General features: G+C 43.8%; 1 long non-coding RNA gene across 1 annotated transcript in view; it reads left to right on the plus strand.

The window, feature by feature from the left end:
• The first annotated feature begins 254 nt into the window (after positions 1–254).
• Positions 255–16,766, plus strand: part of LOC140493356 (uncharacterized) — a 42,235-nt gene continuing 25,723 nt past the window's right edge. The window contains exon 1 of the long non-coding RNA XR_011963650.1: positions 255–366. This is a non-coding gene — a long non-coding RNA (uncharacterized lncRNA). The remainder of the gene's footprint in view (positions 367–16,766) is intronic.

Here is a 16,766-nt window from a genome sequence, read left to right on the forward strand (position 1 = left end):
GGCGATAGAAGGATGACTTGGAAAGATGGATAGATAGATCACAAGATGGGAGATCTGCTTTCTCTCTCTGTCAGATCCAACAGCTGCTGTATACCAGAAAAGCAGGGTCACTTTGCAGTATCACAATCATTTGATGTCCCTGAAAAATGCCAAATCTCACAGCAGATGTCTCCTCACCTGTCAAGCCTTGTTAAACAAGCTGCCATCATTGCCTGAGTGCTTAGACATACAGAGCCTGATGTCAGTGTTGATCCGGCTGCTGTTCCACTCCTGGCCTAGTTTACAGTCATTGCTCTTTAAGTGGCTCCGTTTGATGTTGGAAATAAAAAAACAGAGTATTTGTTATCTTCAATGCTTGAACATATTGTAAGTGGATTTTTTTTCATGGCTGTACATTCTTGCTGAGAGGATGCATTTTGCCCTGATTATACATTCAGTAATTTTTACTGTCTTTGTGAATTCACCTCCAGTTACTGTCTGCAGGCAGTATTCTTATGGTTTGAATTTTACAATGTACAAATTGTTTTTATTGGGTTTTATGCACAGAATATCAAATGACTACATTGGTTTCCACTGAGGAAAAAGAAATTAAAATCAAGAAAGTCAAAAGTGAAAATTACATAACTATGTTGTCATCTTTAGTTGGCAATATTTAGCTTGTGATTCGTGTAGTTAAATGATATGCTTAATAATCAATGGATAAAGACATGTAATGTGCATTGGTCCCATGCTTAGTGGCTGACTGGATATATTTCTTGGCACAATACATCTGGAAGGAAGGCAGATTGCCTCAAGCTGATTGTTGAGATGATAGAAAGATGTAAAGCTCTCATTCATGTAGAACATATACACTCATGCCACAACATGCTAGTAAATGCATATTCTCATGGTAGCAGTCATAATGCTTTCATCATGCACCAGTCCACCATTACAGTAATCTTACAGCTTTGTGAAAGGGTTATCTTCTGGGTTAACAACTCCGCTCAGCAACTCTACCTCAGTGGCTCCAGCTCGGTAGGTGGAACGTTGTTGGCTTTCACTGGGGGAGACTGCAGATGACCTGGTAGGATCAGTTCTGGGTTGTAAGGGTCAAGATAGGCAAAAATAAGGGCACTGTCCAATTGACACTGGCGGGAGCATTGATGCTGTCATCCTGAGAGAAGGAGCATCACCTGATGAAGGAGCGTCACTCCGAAAGCTAGTGTGTTTCCAATTAAACCTGTTGGACTATAACCTGGTGTTGTGTGATTTTTAACTTTGTACACCCCAGTCCAACACCGGCATCTCCAAATCATCCTGAGAGAAGGTAGCAGGTTCTTGCTCTATTTATACATTGCAATCCCTCCTGTGGCAGGGCTTTAGCTCAGGTGTAGATTGCTGAGAGAATCTGGATTTCTGTTTGAACACTGAGATCTGTAATCATGTTGGCAACACATTCTGAGCCTGCATGGTCTCAAAATGATATATTGCCACATCAAAGGTTATTGCTGAAAATGAAAGCTCTTGGTGGATAGATGAGCATATTGGCACCAATGGAAGACTGGTGACCAACAGGAAGCAGACAGTAGGTGCAAATGGATTATGTTCAGCTTGCCAAGATGTAATGGGTGGTGCGCCATTGGGATTGATGTTGGGACCTCAACTATTTATAATTTATATCAATGTCTTAGATGAAGGGATGGACGATATGTTTGCCAAATATGCTGAAGGTACAAAGATCTTTACTGTCTCCATCAATTCACCCTGTTACTGTCTGCAAAGTCTGCAGGCAGGATTCTCAGGGTTTAAATTTGACAATGTATACATTGTTTTTATTAGGTTATGTGTGGTTTTATATGCACAGGATATCATATAACTCACACATTGAGGAAAGAGAAATTACAACCAAGAGCTTGCAAGTCAAAAGATAGGAAAGTTAAATTCAAAGAGCTCACAAGGAGATTAAAATGACATTTAACAGGTTAAGCAAATAGTCAAAGATGTGACAAATGAAGTATAATTGAGAAAATGTAAAATTGTCCATTTTGGTAGGAAGAATAAAAGGAAGTGAGAGATTGTAGAGCTCTGAGATGCAAAGGGATCTGGGTAGTCTAACACATGAATTACTACAAGTTAATATGCAGGTATAGAAAGTAATTAGGAAAGGAAGTAGGAATGTATCATTTGTCATGAGGGCTATTGCATACATACATGAGGAGATTATGCTTCAGCTATACAGGGCACTGGTGAAACCACATCTGGAGTACTATGTATACTGTGTATACAGGCCACATCTGGAGTACTGTGTATACTATGGGTCACCTCATTTAAGGAGGAATATTTTCTCTAATGGGAGGACCTAAAACTAGGGGTCATTGTTCCAGGGCTTCTCCATTTAACACAGAGACTAAATGATTTCTTTTTTCCCAAGAAGTTGTTTATCTTTGGAACTCTCTTCCTGAAAAACTAGTGGAAGCAGAATCTTTGGATATTTTTAAGAGAAAGGGGTAGATAGATTTATGTGAAGCAAGGGGATGAAAGATTATCAGACAAAGGAATGTGGATTTGAGATTACAAACATCAATGATCTTATTGAATGGCAGATACTGCTCAATGTTTGGTCTGTAAGTGGTTCACATGGAACCGGTCACTATTTACATATTGGTAACTCCACAGAAAGACCAGTGCCAGATAGAAGTACCCTTTCTGCTTGCCAGTGTCCTCAAGATCTCTGGTAAGCTGCCAATACACCAAACATTTCTGTGTTCATCATTATCAACCATTTCCTGTATATCACCACATCAAAGTCCTCACCTCAATTTTCTGCAGTGGAACCCAGCTGTAATCTTGCACTCTCAAAAGCTGACATTCAACCTACCCTTCCTATTTCATTTGGTTGCTGCATCAATCCACCCCTAAAGTCCAGGCAGTGCTAGTATAGGAGCTGGTGGGTGTGAGTATAAAGGTCAGTGACAGGCTTCTTCCTCCTCAGTCTATTCCCCAAACCAGGCCTCAGCCTCAGTCATCATTGTCCTCAGTCATCTGAAAGCACAACTGCTCCAGAAGAAGGCTTGGGATTAGAGACGATAAAGAGGTGCAAGGTTATAGAACCTGCATCATGACAGACTAAGAGATGACTGTGAATTGAGATTTGAGAAAGTGTATTCTGTGGGAACGCGCCATCATCCCCAGCAGTTTCTACGACCCAACTGGCCTTGGTTTCAGAGACATCTCTCCAGTCATCCACAGCACCATCCTCTCCATGGGGATCGAACAAGCCCTGCCTGCCCCCTGCTGGTTTGTTGCTGCTGTTGCCTGTCGTGGACTAATGAGAGGCTGGGTGTCACTGAGCATGTTTTACAGGGCACTAGGAGACATTCCTGCCACAGCTGAATAGATGGCAGCATGTGCAAGCTAAGAGATGTGAGTGTGCAGCTTCTAACAGTGGTGGGAGGGTGAGGGTGAGGCAAGGCATATGAATGTGAGGTTGATTGAGGTTGTTAGGAGGTGACTGAAGGTGAGCGAGTGATGATCAGAGCAGAGTGTGAGGCTGAGTGCAGTTGGTAGGTTTTGGCATGTTGTGTTACATTTACCAATGTTCGCTCCTATTGCAAGGTAACACTGCTTTCAGGTCCTCAGTGCCTGACAGGTCATAGAGTCATAGAGATGTACAGCATGGAAACAGACCCTTCAGTCCAACCCCTCCATGCCAACCAGATATTCCAACCCAATCTAGTCCCATCTGTCAGCACCCGGCCCATATCCCTCCAAACACTTCCTATTCATACACACATCCAAATGCCTCTTAAATGTTGCAATTGTACCAGCCTCCACTGCTTCCTCTGGCAGCTCATTCCATACACGTACCACCCTCTGCATAACACAGTTGCCCCGTAGGTCTCTTTTATATCTTTCCCCTCTCTTCCTAAACCTATGCCCTCTAGTTCTGGACTCCCCGACCCCAGGGAAAAGACTTCATCTATTTATCCTATCCATGCCTCGCATAATTTTATAAACCTCTATAAGGTCACCCCTCAGCCTCCGATGCTCCAGGGAAAACAGCCCCAGCCTGTTCAGCCTCTTCATATAGCTCAAATCCTCCAACCCTGGCAACATCCTTGTAAATCTTTTCTGAATTATTTCAAGTTTCACAACATCTTTCCGATAAGAAGGAGACCAGAATTGCACGCAATATTCCAACAGTGGCCTAACCAGTGTCCTGTACAGCCGCAACATGACATCCCAACTCCTGCACTCAGTCACTCAGCACCACCCACGCCCTCCACCTCCTCCAAGACTTCCGTTTCCCCGGCCCCCAACGCCTCATCTTCACCATGGATATCCAATCCCTCTACACCTCCATCCGCCATGACCAGGGCCTCCAAGCCCTCCATTTTTTCCTCTCCAGACGTCCCCAACAATATCCTTCCACTGACACTCTCATTCGTTTGGCCGAACTGGTCCTCACCCTTAACAATTTCTCCTTTGAATTCTCCCACTTCCTCCAGACCAGAGGGGTAGCCATGGGCACACGTATGGGCCCCAGCTATGCTTGTCTCTTTGTTGGCTATGTAGAACAGCTGATCTTCCGTAATTACACCGGCACCACTCCCCACCTCTTCCTCCGCCACATTGATGACTGCATTGGCGCCACCTCATGCTCCCGCGAGGAGGTTGAGCAATTCATCAACTTCACCAACACATTCCACCCTGACCTTAAATTTACCTGGATCACCTCTGACACCTCCCTCCCCTTCCTGGACCTCTCCATTCTCCATTAGTGACGACTGACTTGACATCCCGCACCTCCGCCCTCAGACCCCACCCCTCCAACCGTAACAAGGACAGAACGCCCCTGGTGCTCACCTTCCACCCTACAAACCTTCGCATAAACCAAATCATCCGCCGACATTTCCATCACCTCCAAAAAGACCCCACCACCAGGGATATATTTCCCTCCCCATCCCTTTCCGCCTTCTGCAAAGACCATTCCCTCCGTGACTACCTGGTCAGGTCCACACCCCCCTACGACCCACCCTCCCATTCTGGCACTTTCCCCTGCCACCGAAGGAACTGTAAAACCTGTGCCCACATCTCCTCCCTCACCTCTATCCAAGGCCCGAAAGGAGCCTTCCACATCCATCAAAGTTTCACCTGCACATCCACCAATATCATTTATTGTATCCGTTGCTCCCGATGTGGTCTCCTCTACATTGGGGAGACTGGGCGCCTCCTAGCAGAGCACTTTAGGGAACATCTCAGAGACACCTGCACCAATCAACCAAATCGCCCTGTGGCCCAACATTTCAACTCCCCCTCCCACTCTGCCGAGGACATGGAGATCCTGAGCCTCCTTCACCGCCGCTCCCTCACCACCAGACGCCTGGAGGAAGAACGCCTCATCTTCCGCCTCGGAACACTTCAACCCCAGGGCATCAATGTGGACTTCAACAACTTCCTCATTTCCCCTTCCCCCACCTCATCCTAGTTTCAAACTTCCAGTTCAGCACTGTCCCCTTGACTTGTCCGGACTTGTCTGACCTGCCTAACTCCTTTTCCACTTATCCACTCCACCCTCTCCTCCTTGACCTATCACCTTCATCTCCTCCCCCACTCACCCATTGTACTCAATGCTGCTCTCTCCCCACCCCCACCCTCCTCTAGCTTATCTCTCCACGCTTCAGGCTCACTGCCTTTATTCCTGATGAAGGCCTTTTGCCCGAAACGTCGATTTCGCTGCTCGTTGGATGCTGCCTGAACCGCTGTACTCTTCCAGCACCACTAATCCAGAATCCTGTACTCAATACTCTGACCAATAAAAGAAAGCATACCAAACGCCTTCTTCACTACCCTATCTACTTGCGACTCCACTTTCAAGGAGCTATGAACCTGCACTCCAAGGTCTCTTTGTTCAGCAACACTCCCTAGGACCTTACCATTAAGTGTATACATCCTGCTATGATTTGCTTTCCCAAAATGCAGCACCTCGCATTTATTTGAATTAAACTCAATCTGCCACTTCTCAACCCATTGGCCCATCTGGTCAAGATCCTGTTGTAATCTGAGGTAACCTTCTTCGTTGTCCATTACACCGCAATTATAGTGTCATCTGCAAGCTTACTAACTGTATCTCTAATGCTCACATCTAAACCATGTATGTAAATGACAAAAAGTAGAGGATCCTTGTGGCGCTCCACTGGTCACAGACCTTCAGTCTGAAAAACAACCCTCCACCACCACCCTCTGTCTTCTACCTTTGAGTCAGTTCTGTATGCAAATGGCTAGTTCTCCCTGTATTCCGTGAGATCTAACCTTGCTAATCAGTCTCCCATGGGGAACCTTGTCGAATGCCTTACTGAACTCCATATAGATCACATCTACCTCTCTGCCCTCATCAATCCTCTTTGTTACTTCCTCAAAAAACTGAATCAATTTTGTGAGACATGATTTCCCATGCACAAAACCATGTTGACTTTTCCTAATCAGTTCTTCCCTTTCCATATACATGTACATCCAGTCCCTCAGGATTCCCTCCAACAATTTGCCCACCACTGACGTCAGGCTCACTGGTCTATAGTTCCCTGGTTTGTCCTTACCACCATTCTTAAACAGTGGCACCACGTTAGCCAACCCCGTCTTCCAACACCTCACCTGTGACTATCGATGATACAAATATCTCAGTAAGAGGCCCAGCAATCACTTCCCTAGCTTCCCACAGAGTTCAAGAATACACCTGATCAGGTCCTGGGGATTTATCCACTTTTATGCATTTCAAGACATCCAACACTTCCTCCTCTGTAATATGGACATTTTGCAAGATGTCACCGTCTATTTCCCGACATTCTATATTTTCCATATCCTTTTCCACAGTAAATGCTGAAGCAAAATATTCATTTAGTATCTCCCCCATTTTCTGCAGCTCTGCACAAAGGCTGTCTTGCTGATCTTTGAGGAGCCCTATTCTCTCCCTAGTTCCCTTTTGTCCTTAATGTATTTGTAAAAACTCTTTGAATTCTCCTTAATTCTATTTGCCAAATCTATCTCATGTCCCCGTTTTGCCCTCCTGATTTCCCTCTTAAGTAAACCCCTACTGCCTTTATACTCTTCTAAGGATTCACTCGACCTATCCTGTCTGTACCTGACATATGCTTCCTTCTTTTTCTTAACCAAACCCTCAATTTCTTTAGTCATCCAGCATTCCCTATACCTACCAGCCTTTCCTTTCACCCTAACAGGAATATATTTTCTCTGGATTCTTGTTATCTCATTTCTGAAGGCTTCCCATTTTCCAGCCATCCCTTTACTGCGAGCATCTGCCTCCAATCAGCTTTCGAAAGTTCTTGCCTAATACCATCAAAATTGGCTTTTCTCCAATTTAGAACTTCAACTTTTAGATCTGGTTTATCCTTTTCCATCATTATTTTAAATCTAATAGAATTATGGTCGCTGGCCCCAAACTGCTCCCCCACCCACACCTCAGTCAGCTGCCCTGCCTTATTTGCCAAGAGTAAGTCAAGTTTTGCACCTTCTCTAGTAGGTACATCCACATACTGAATCAGAAAATTGTCTTGTACACACTTAACCAATTCCTCTCCATCTAAACCCTTAACACTATGGCAGTCCCAGTCTATGTTTGGAAAGTTAAAATCCCCTTCCATATCAACCCTATTATTCTTTCAGATAGCTGAGATCTCCTTACAAGTTTGTTTCTCAAATTCCCTCTGACTATTAGGAGGTCTATAATACAATCCCAATAAAGTTATCATCCCTTTCTTATTTCTCAGTTCCACCCTGGATGTTTTTCCGGGAATATCCTCCCTCAGCACAGCTTTAATGCTATCCCTTATCAAAAATGCCACTACCCCTCCTCACTTGCCTCCCTCTTCTATCCTTCCTGTAGCATTTGTATCCTGTGACATTGGTCTCACAGATACCAACTCCAACTGCCTTCTGAAGACACATCTAGGGGAGACATTCTGGTTCCCTGAGGGAAGAGAACCCCTTTCTGCCCATCCACCTTCTGCAGCTGAGATTCCAAAGACTTGAGGCCACCTCCTCTCAGATCTGACTCACCAGCTCTGCCTTTATGAGATCAAAGTGGCTAAACTCATTTGGTACAGGCCACACAAGAACCCTGGGCTCCGTGTTGGTCCATTCAGGCACTCAGAGCACATTCTGCACTGCAACAAAGATGCCCACATCAGTTTGAACAGGCATTGGGTAATCAGGCATCTTGATCCTGATTTCAGGGGCCATCAAGTTTGTCCCTATAGGCTTGAAACTTTGCCATTTCTCACCGAGTGCTCCATTAAAAGTACAGTCGAATACCCTGAGAAAAGCCCTTGCACTGTTGGGACTATATTATTCAGTGTTCAGACTGAGTGATTCAATGACCAGGGAAATGTAAAATATCCACATTCACCTTAAAATGCAGCCAGATTTATATACATTGAGTGGATGGGGAAATTATAATAGAAATCCACAAAAGTGCGAGTTGTCATGATATGGAAAGTGCCGGACAAAAAAAAAATCCAGAAGAAATTGGACTCACAGTTGGGAAAGGAAAGAATTGCTGGGATGTGGGGAAAGTGTGGGTTAGTGTGATGAATTAAAAGCTCTTTCCAAATCCCTGCACAAGAGCAAAGGGCGAAATAGCCTTCTTTCTTGGCACTTAGAGATATTTTTAATCTAGCTTGCCCATTGAAAACCCACTAGCATTGATATAGCACTGATCCTGTGAGCCTCCTGATTGTATTGTCCATTGCATTCAATGGACAGAGTGTAAATCTGGCAAACCAACTGATCCTATTGGCTTCCAGCCGGGTGAGATATGTTAGCTTTATTCCTTATAATGCCAGGGTGACTCCTTCTGTTCCAAAGAAAGCTATTTGACCATTACAGTACAACAATGGATTGTTCCAAGGTTCACGTTTTGTATATTACCAAACCAACTCACATCTGAATTAAATGAACTGGAGCAGATGTTCATTTGACCTCAAACACAAATTTTGAAAACAGGTTCACTAGAGCTAATGTAGTATAATGTGAAAAGTTAATGTGAATAAAAGCACTGGTATTATGTAGATGGGGCATGCAGGTCGAGAACAACTGTTCATCTAAAGTGGGACATGGGTAATAAAGAGGAACTACGTAATACTTGGACCTTTGGGATCTGAGTTCAAATTCAGCTCAGACAGATGATAAATGGGAATCTCTTCTCTCTACCAGCTGTGAGATTGCAATGTCCGATGTGAGCTGCCAACACAGTGGTCACAAGGCACTGAACTGCATTTAGTTTGGGTGAACACAAGTTTCATGCTATGGGAAATGTGAATTTGATACACAAGCAGTGGGTACCCACTGCCCGGATCCCAACATGCACCATTCAGCCATCACCCCTCCATGCACTAACCTCCATTGGCTGTCGGTTCAATAATGTTTCAACTTTACTTTCTCATCCTTCTTTGCCAAATCCTACCACAGCTTTATTCCTCCCTGGTTGTGCAAATTTGCTACTAGGTAAGACAAGACAAGTTAAGGCTGCTGCAAGCACACAGGTTAGTGTTACATGAATGAGGATTAAGACAGCAACTGAGCAGCCCTGAGATGTAGCATGGTCCAAGCTGTGAGCTGGCTGCCTGTGCCTGTGCCCTTGTGAAGAGTTTCTGTGCAGCAGCCCTTCAATGCTGATTACTGGTACACCCTGTAATGTGAATCTATGTTGCCTGAGCATACTGCAGGTGGTTTGGAGAAGTGCCATGTGGATGTTGAGGAGTCAGCAATTATTAAATGCCGAGGACAAAGGCCATATGTGACTGTTGCCCTTGTGTGGATTGTTTGCTATCATGCGGAGACACCAGGGAGGGTTCATTGTAGCCAATTCATCAGTTACCTGTTCTGAATTCCATGTTGGGAATTCTTGGTATCTAGTTTGGTGGAAGGTGCAAGAGGAAGCTACGTATTAGTGAGTTAAGGTGTGCAGTTAGCGAGGTCATCTAATAAACCCCTGAGTAAGTGCCTCACTGCTTCCTAGCAAGAATCTTACCCCGACATGTGCAACTCAGTTAAAAAATGCAGTGAGTTGCTCCTGATAGGAATCACTGGACTTCTCACATGATTCTGCCACATTTCCCACCTTAAGCCCATGTCATTCCGGCCCCTTTAAGGCTCCCCCGAGAGAGTCAGATTGAAATAGCCTCCTGTCCCTTTCCCACTAACGTTGATAACATTTTCTAGGGATGGGCTGTGAGACGTAGGAACACGGAACATACACAGGGATGTAACACTTATAGCAAGAGTAAATCATTTGGGTCCTCAAGCCTCTGATACTATTCATTAAGATCAGGCTGAATTGGCTTTGGTCTCAACTCCACGTTCCCCTCTGTCCTTCTAACTCTTGCTGGATTGGCTGCTTAATCCATAGAGGTGATGGCTCAAAAAGGGCTAATGAATATTTAGATGGTCTGGCATCCACCAATGTCAACTTCAAGTAATAGTAATAGATGTATCAACTGTGCATTTGTTCATTCTCAGCTTCTGGATCAAACCTCTTGCTGTCGTCAGCCTTGATTGCACCACTGTAATTATAATCTGTGACTGTGTTTGGACAGCTCTACACTGTTTTACATCCTAGTGAGCAGGTTCAGCCTCCCAAAAGCCTTTACAATCATAGTTTCAGTAGAAACTGGAAACGGGATCAGTTTTAATTTTTTGTTTGCCTTTTCTGATCGGGTTCCATCTGAAAGAAATGTAGGTTTTGGAATGACAGCTTCCATCACTACTACCCGCAAACTTGACTATTCCATTCATGTCCTGATTCACACCTGACCCCGTTCAGCCATCATCCAAGTTTACATGTATTGGCCCTCAGCCTAGCAATGCCTTTATTTTCAGATCCATCTACGGCCTTTCCCTTCACTGTTGCTAGCCTTGCAAAAATCTAACTGAGACTACAGACAGTGACCTGAAGAATTGACTTCCCGGTAATTTGGTAATGTAATAGCAATGCATCCCTCCCACATAACATATCCCCTCAACCTCACTAAAACACCTCCACGACCCTCCAACTCCTGTCAGCCACTCAGAAGGCTCCTTGATTCTTTCCACATTCCTTCACACCACAATCCTTCAGCTTCATGAGCACTAAGATTGCACTATATATAAAATTAAAAGTAAGCACTCATACACAGAAGGCATACATAGTGTTCAAGCCTTAAACCTTCATCTTTCTAGTTTACTGCATCATCAGGAAATCCTGCTGATTATAATCTAAAGCTCATGGGTGAGTTGCAGTTTATACTCCCAAGTTGGTGGAAGGTGAGTGCATTACTTTTCTTTCTGTTCAAGGTTAGCTGTGCATTGATGGAATAAGCCCAACGGCTTCCAGATATTTAATAGCATATGATTGAGATTACATATGTACTTTGTGGCTATTTGGCTCTCATTTTCTACCTGGGAAGGTGGAGATAAGGAGCTCTTCCACTCCAGTTACTGCAGTTCCTATTAAATATTATTAGATTGCCACTGACAGAAGTGCAGTGAAATGTTCCACTTTCCCAATTTCTGCAGCTGAGAGACCATCACAGAAAAAAAATTGCCTGTGTTGAGACCTTAGCCATGAATGATGCAAACTATAAAGATAGTGCAGCACAGTCTGAGATCTCTTTAATTTTTGGTCGATCATATCAGTCACCCAATTATACATCCCTCCCGATTTCTACAGCCAGTAACTACAATGAAAATCCAAGGAGAAACAGGATGCTTGGCTGATCAATATCAACCCTTTCACACCAGCACCTAAAATCTAAGTCAGCTCCTCAACATGCAAAGCTGAACCAGCAATCCACCATAATGGAGAGGTGACTAATAACGACTGCAGTTAACTTTGTGTTTTCCTTTTTGAGCAATGAATTCCTACAGTTGAAGTCTCACTGACGAGATAACTATAGAATATAGTGGCTGTTTTTGGATTGGCCATGCTAAATTGTCCATAGTGTTAGGTGCATTAGTCAGAGGGAAATGGGTCTGGATGGGTTACTCCTTGGAGGATCGGTGTGGACTGGTTGGGCCGAATGGCCTGTTTCCACACTCTAGGGAATCTAATCATAGAAATCTATCTAATAGTGGAAACTGGAATTTATGATCAGAGATAGTAACGCAAAAATTGTCTGAACAAAGTACACTGAATCCCAAACAAGATGATGGAGCAGGACCAAAAAAAGACAAATTTTGGAGGAATAATCAAATATTTGTCAGTGAAGTGGGTTCAAGGAGGTTTCAATAATAGGAGTGCAGAGATTTAGATTTAGGGAAGAAGTTTTATTTTTCAGATCAAGATATCAAAGCAAAATCTTTAGCAAAATTATAGTTTGCATTCTCTCAGCGGTTATATGCTCCATACTCTTTGTGTTAACAAGAATGGAAAGACTTGCATTTACTTTGGATATTTAAAGTGTTTTACAGCCAACAAAATGCATTTTTAAAGCCAGTCAGTTTTGCAATGTCATAAACAGCGCAGTAAATTTACACACAGCAAGTTCGGATAACTAGAGTCATAGAGTCTTAGAGATGTACAGCACTGAAACAGACCCTTCGGTCCAACCCATCCATGCTGACCAGATATCCCAACCCAGTCTAGTCCCACCTACCAGCACCCAGCCCATATCCCTCCAAACCCTTCCTATTCATATACCCATCCAGATGCCTTTTAAATGTTGCAATTGTACCAGCCTTCACCACTTCCTCTGGCAGCTCATTCCGTACACGTACCACCGTCTGAGTGAAAATGTTGCCCCTTAGGTCTCTTTTATATCTTTCGTCTCTCACCCTAAACCTATGCCCTCTAGTTCTGGTCTCTCCTACCCCAGGGAAAAGACTTTGTCTATTTATCCTATCCATGCCCCTCATGATTTTATAAACCTCTATAAGGTGACCCCTCAGCCTCCAACACTCCAGGGAAAATAGCCCTAGCCTATTCAACTTCTCCCTATAACTCAAATCCTTCAACCCTGTCAACATCCTTGTAAATCTTTTCTGAACCCTTTTCAAGTTTCAGCACATCATTCTGATAGGAAGGAGGCCAGAATTGCACGCAATATTCCAACAGTGGCCCAATCAATGTCCTGTATAGCCAGAACATGACCTCCCAACTCCTGTACTCAATACTCTCAATAAAGGAAAGCATACCAAACACCTTCTTCACTATCCTACCTACCTGAATGTTCAGCAACACTCCCTAGGACCTTACCATTATGTGTATAAGTCCTTGGGATTTTCTTTGAAAAAGGGGGATCTAAAGGTAGACCTTACTGGCATGTACAAAATTAGAGGTAGGTATATAGATTAGATAGTCTTCTGAGGAGGAAACAAGAAGTGGAGATAGGAAGTTCTTTTCCAGATTGGTGACCTGTGAGCAGTGGGGCTCCACAGAGATCAGTGCAGGGACAGCAATTGTTTACAATATTCGTTAATTACTCGAAGGAAGGAAACTGTAGTCAAATTTGTAGACAAAACAAAAGGCAGATTGTGAGATGGATACAAACAATTGACAGAGAGAAATTGATGGGTTAAATACGTTAGACAACAAGTTGGAAATGGATTATACTGAGGGAAAATGCAAAGTTATTCATTTTGGAAGAGAACAAAGAGAATATTATTTAAATGGAGAAAAATGGCAGAAAGCTGCAACACAAAGGGACTTGGAGGTATTGTATACAAAACATAGAAAGCTAGCACACAGGTGCAGCAGGTAATCGGGAAGACTAATGGAATATTGGCCTTTATTTCACAGGGTTGGAGCATAGAGTAGGGAAGTCTTACTGCAACTGCACAAGGTGCTTGTGAGATCACATACAGTCGTATAATCATAGAGTCATGGGGATATACAGCCTAGAAACAGATCCTTCAACCCAACTCATCCACCGTGTTTTCTAAAATGAACTAGGCCCATTTGCTTGCATTCGACCCTTAGCCCTCTAAATCTTTCTTAACCATGTACTTGTCCAAACGCCTTTAACAGTTGTAATTGTACTTGCCTCTACCACTTCCTCTGGCAGCTGGTTCCAAATATGTATCACCCGCTGTGTGAAAAACCTAGCCCTCAGGCCCCTTTTGAATCTTTCTCTTCATACCTTAAAATTATGCCCTTGGACTTCCCTACCCTGGGAAAAAAGACCTTGACTGTTCACCTTATCTATTCACTTCTTGATTTGATAAACCTCGCTAAGGTCACTAACACCACCACCACCGCCTCCCCACCTCACCCCTTCCCTCGCCCCACCACCACCCCCCACCCCCCACCACTTCTTCCGCCCCCCCCACGCACTCAGGAAAAAAGGCACAGACTATCCTGTCTCTTCTTATAACTCAAACCCTCCAGTCTCACTAACATACTTGTCAATCATTGTTGCACACTTTCCAGGTTAAGTCCAGTTTAATTGTACACATCTGGAGTACTGTGAGCAGTTTTGGGATGGCATTTCATTGGAGGCAGTTCATGAGGATGATCCCTGATATGGATGCATTGTCTTATGAGCAATGGCCAAACAGGTTGGGACTCTACTCACTGGCGTTTAGAAGAATGAGAGGCGTTCTCATTGAAACTTGCAGAATTCTTATGGGACTTGATAGGGTAAATGCTGAGAGGATGTTTCCCTCATGGGAGAGTCCAGAACTGGAGGACATTGTCACAGAATAAAGGGGTGCCAGTTTAAGACTGAGATGAGGAAGATTTTTTTCTGTCAAAGGGTTGTGAGTCTTTGGAATATCTTGTCACAGAGAGCTGTGGAGGTAGTGTTCTTGCGTATATTTAAGGCTGAGATAGATACATTATTGATTAGTAGTGGAATTGAGGGCGACAGCTAAAGGACAGGAAAATACATGAGGAATGTCAGTTCAGTCACAATCCTATTAAATGGTGTGCAGGCTCAAAGGTTGAATGGCTTATTCCTGTTCCTATTCCTTATGATCTTGTTTGAGGGGTCAGTAACTGGGGTTATAGACCTCAGATGAAAGGAAGAAAGCTTAAGGAAAATTCTAAGGGAATTTCTTTTTCACCAGAGATCTGTGGAGGCAGGAGACCTCATAACATTTAAAAAGTACTTGTATCTACAATTTTAGTTATGAGGAAATAGAATCCCTACAGTGTGGAAACAGGCTCATCTGCCCAACCAGTCCACACGACCCTCTGAAGAGTAACCCACACAGACCCATTCTTTTCTCCTCTTATCCTACATTAGCCCCTGACTAATGTATCTAATCTACACACCCCTGACCACTATGGGCAATTTAGCATGGTCAATTCACTTAACCTGCACATCTTTGTACTGTGGGAGGAAACCCATGCATACACAGGGTGAACATGCAAACTCCACACAGACAGGCACCCGAGGTTGGAGTCGAACCCAAGTCCCTGGCATGGTGAGGCAGCAGTGCTAACCACTGAGCCACCATGCCATCCCAATTGGAAATATTGGATAGGTTTAGATGACTTTCGTTAAAAGAGATGGGTCTGAAGGTAGGCCAAACTGACATGTACAAAATTAGAGGCAGCTTTATAGATTCGATAGGTTTTTGAGCAGGAAACAGCAAATAGGGATAAGGGGTTCTTTTCCAAATTGGTGACCTGTGAGCAGTGGAGTTCCACTGAGATCAGTGCTTGTATCCTGAAATCCATTGTGAAGGATGAGATTTCTGAATACCTGGAAGTGTGTGTAAGGTAGGGAAAATTCAGCATGGTTTCATCAAAGGGAGGTCATGCCTGAAAAATCTGCTAGAATTCTTAGAGGAAGTACTGAGCAGGTTAGACCAAGGAAAACCAATGGATGTTAACTACCTGAACTTCAAAAAGGCCTTTGACAAGGTACCGCACAGGAGGTTGCTGAGTCAGATAAGGACCCATGCTGTCAGAGGCATGGTGCGAGCATGGATAGAATCTTAGCTGTTTGGCAGAAAGCAGAGAGTGGGGATAAAAGGGTCCTTCTCAGGATGATAGCCAGTGACAAATGGTGTTCCGTAAGGCTCAGTGTTGGGACCACAACTTTTCACTTTATACATTAACAATTTAGATGAAGGAACTGAGAGCATTCTGGCTAAGTTTGCAAATGATATAAAGATAGGTAGAGGGACAGGTAATATTGAGGAGGTGGGGAGGCTGCAGAAGGATTTGGACAGGTTAGGAGAGTGGGCAAGCAAGTGGCAGATGGAGTACAATGTGGGAAAGTATGAGGTCATGTACTTTAGTAGGAAGAATAGAAGCATTTTTTAAATGGGGAGAAAATTCAGAAGTCTGAATGCAAAAAACCTTGGGAATTCTATTCCAGGATTCTCTCAAGGTAAACTTGCAGGTTGAGTCAGTAGTTAGGAAGGCAAATGCAATGATGGCATTTATTTTGAGAGGACTTGAATATAAAAGCAGGGATGTGCTTCTGAGGCTCTATAAGACTCTGGTCAGGCCACAATTGGAGTATTGTGATCAGGTTTGGGCCCCACATCTCCGGAAGGATATACAGGCCCTGAAGTGTGTTCAGAGGAGGTTCACAAGAATGGTCCCAGGGATGAAAAGCTTAACATGTGAGGAATGCTTGAGGGCTCTGGGTTTATACTTGTTGGAGTTTAGAAGTATGAGGGGGGATCTAATTGAAACATACAGAATACTGAATGGCCAGAACAGAGTAGATGCTGGGAAGATATCTCCATTGGTAAGAGAGACCAGGACCCGAGGGCACAACCTTAAAGTAGAGGGAAGACCTTTTAGAACAGAGATAAGGAGAAACGTCTTCAGCCAGAGA

This window comes from Chiloscyllium punctatum, chromosome 22, assembly GCF_047496795.1.
Source record: "Chiloscyllium punctatum isolate Juve2018m chromosome 22, sChiPun1.3, whole genome shotgun sequence".
Lineage (NCBI taxonomy): Eukaryota > Metazoa > Chordata > Chondrichthyes > Orectolobiformes > Hemiscylliidae > Chiloscyllium > Chiloscyllium punctatum.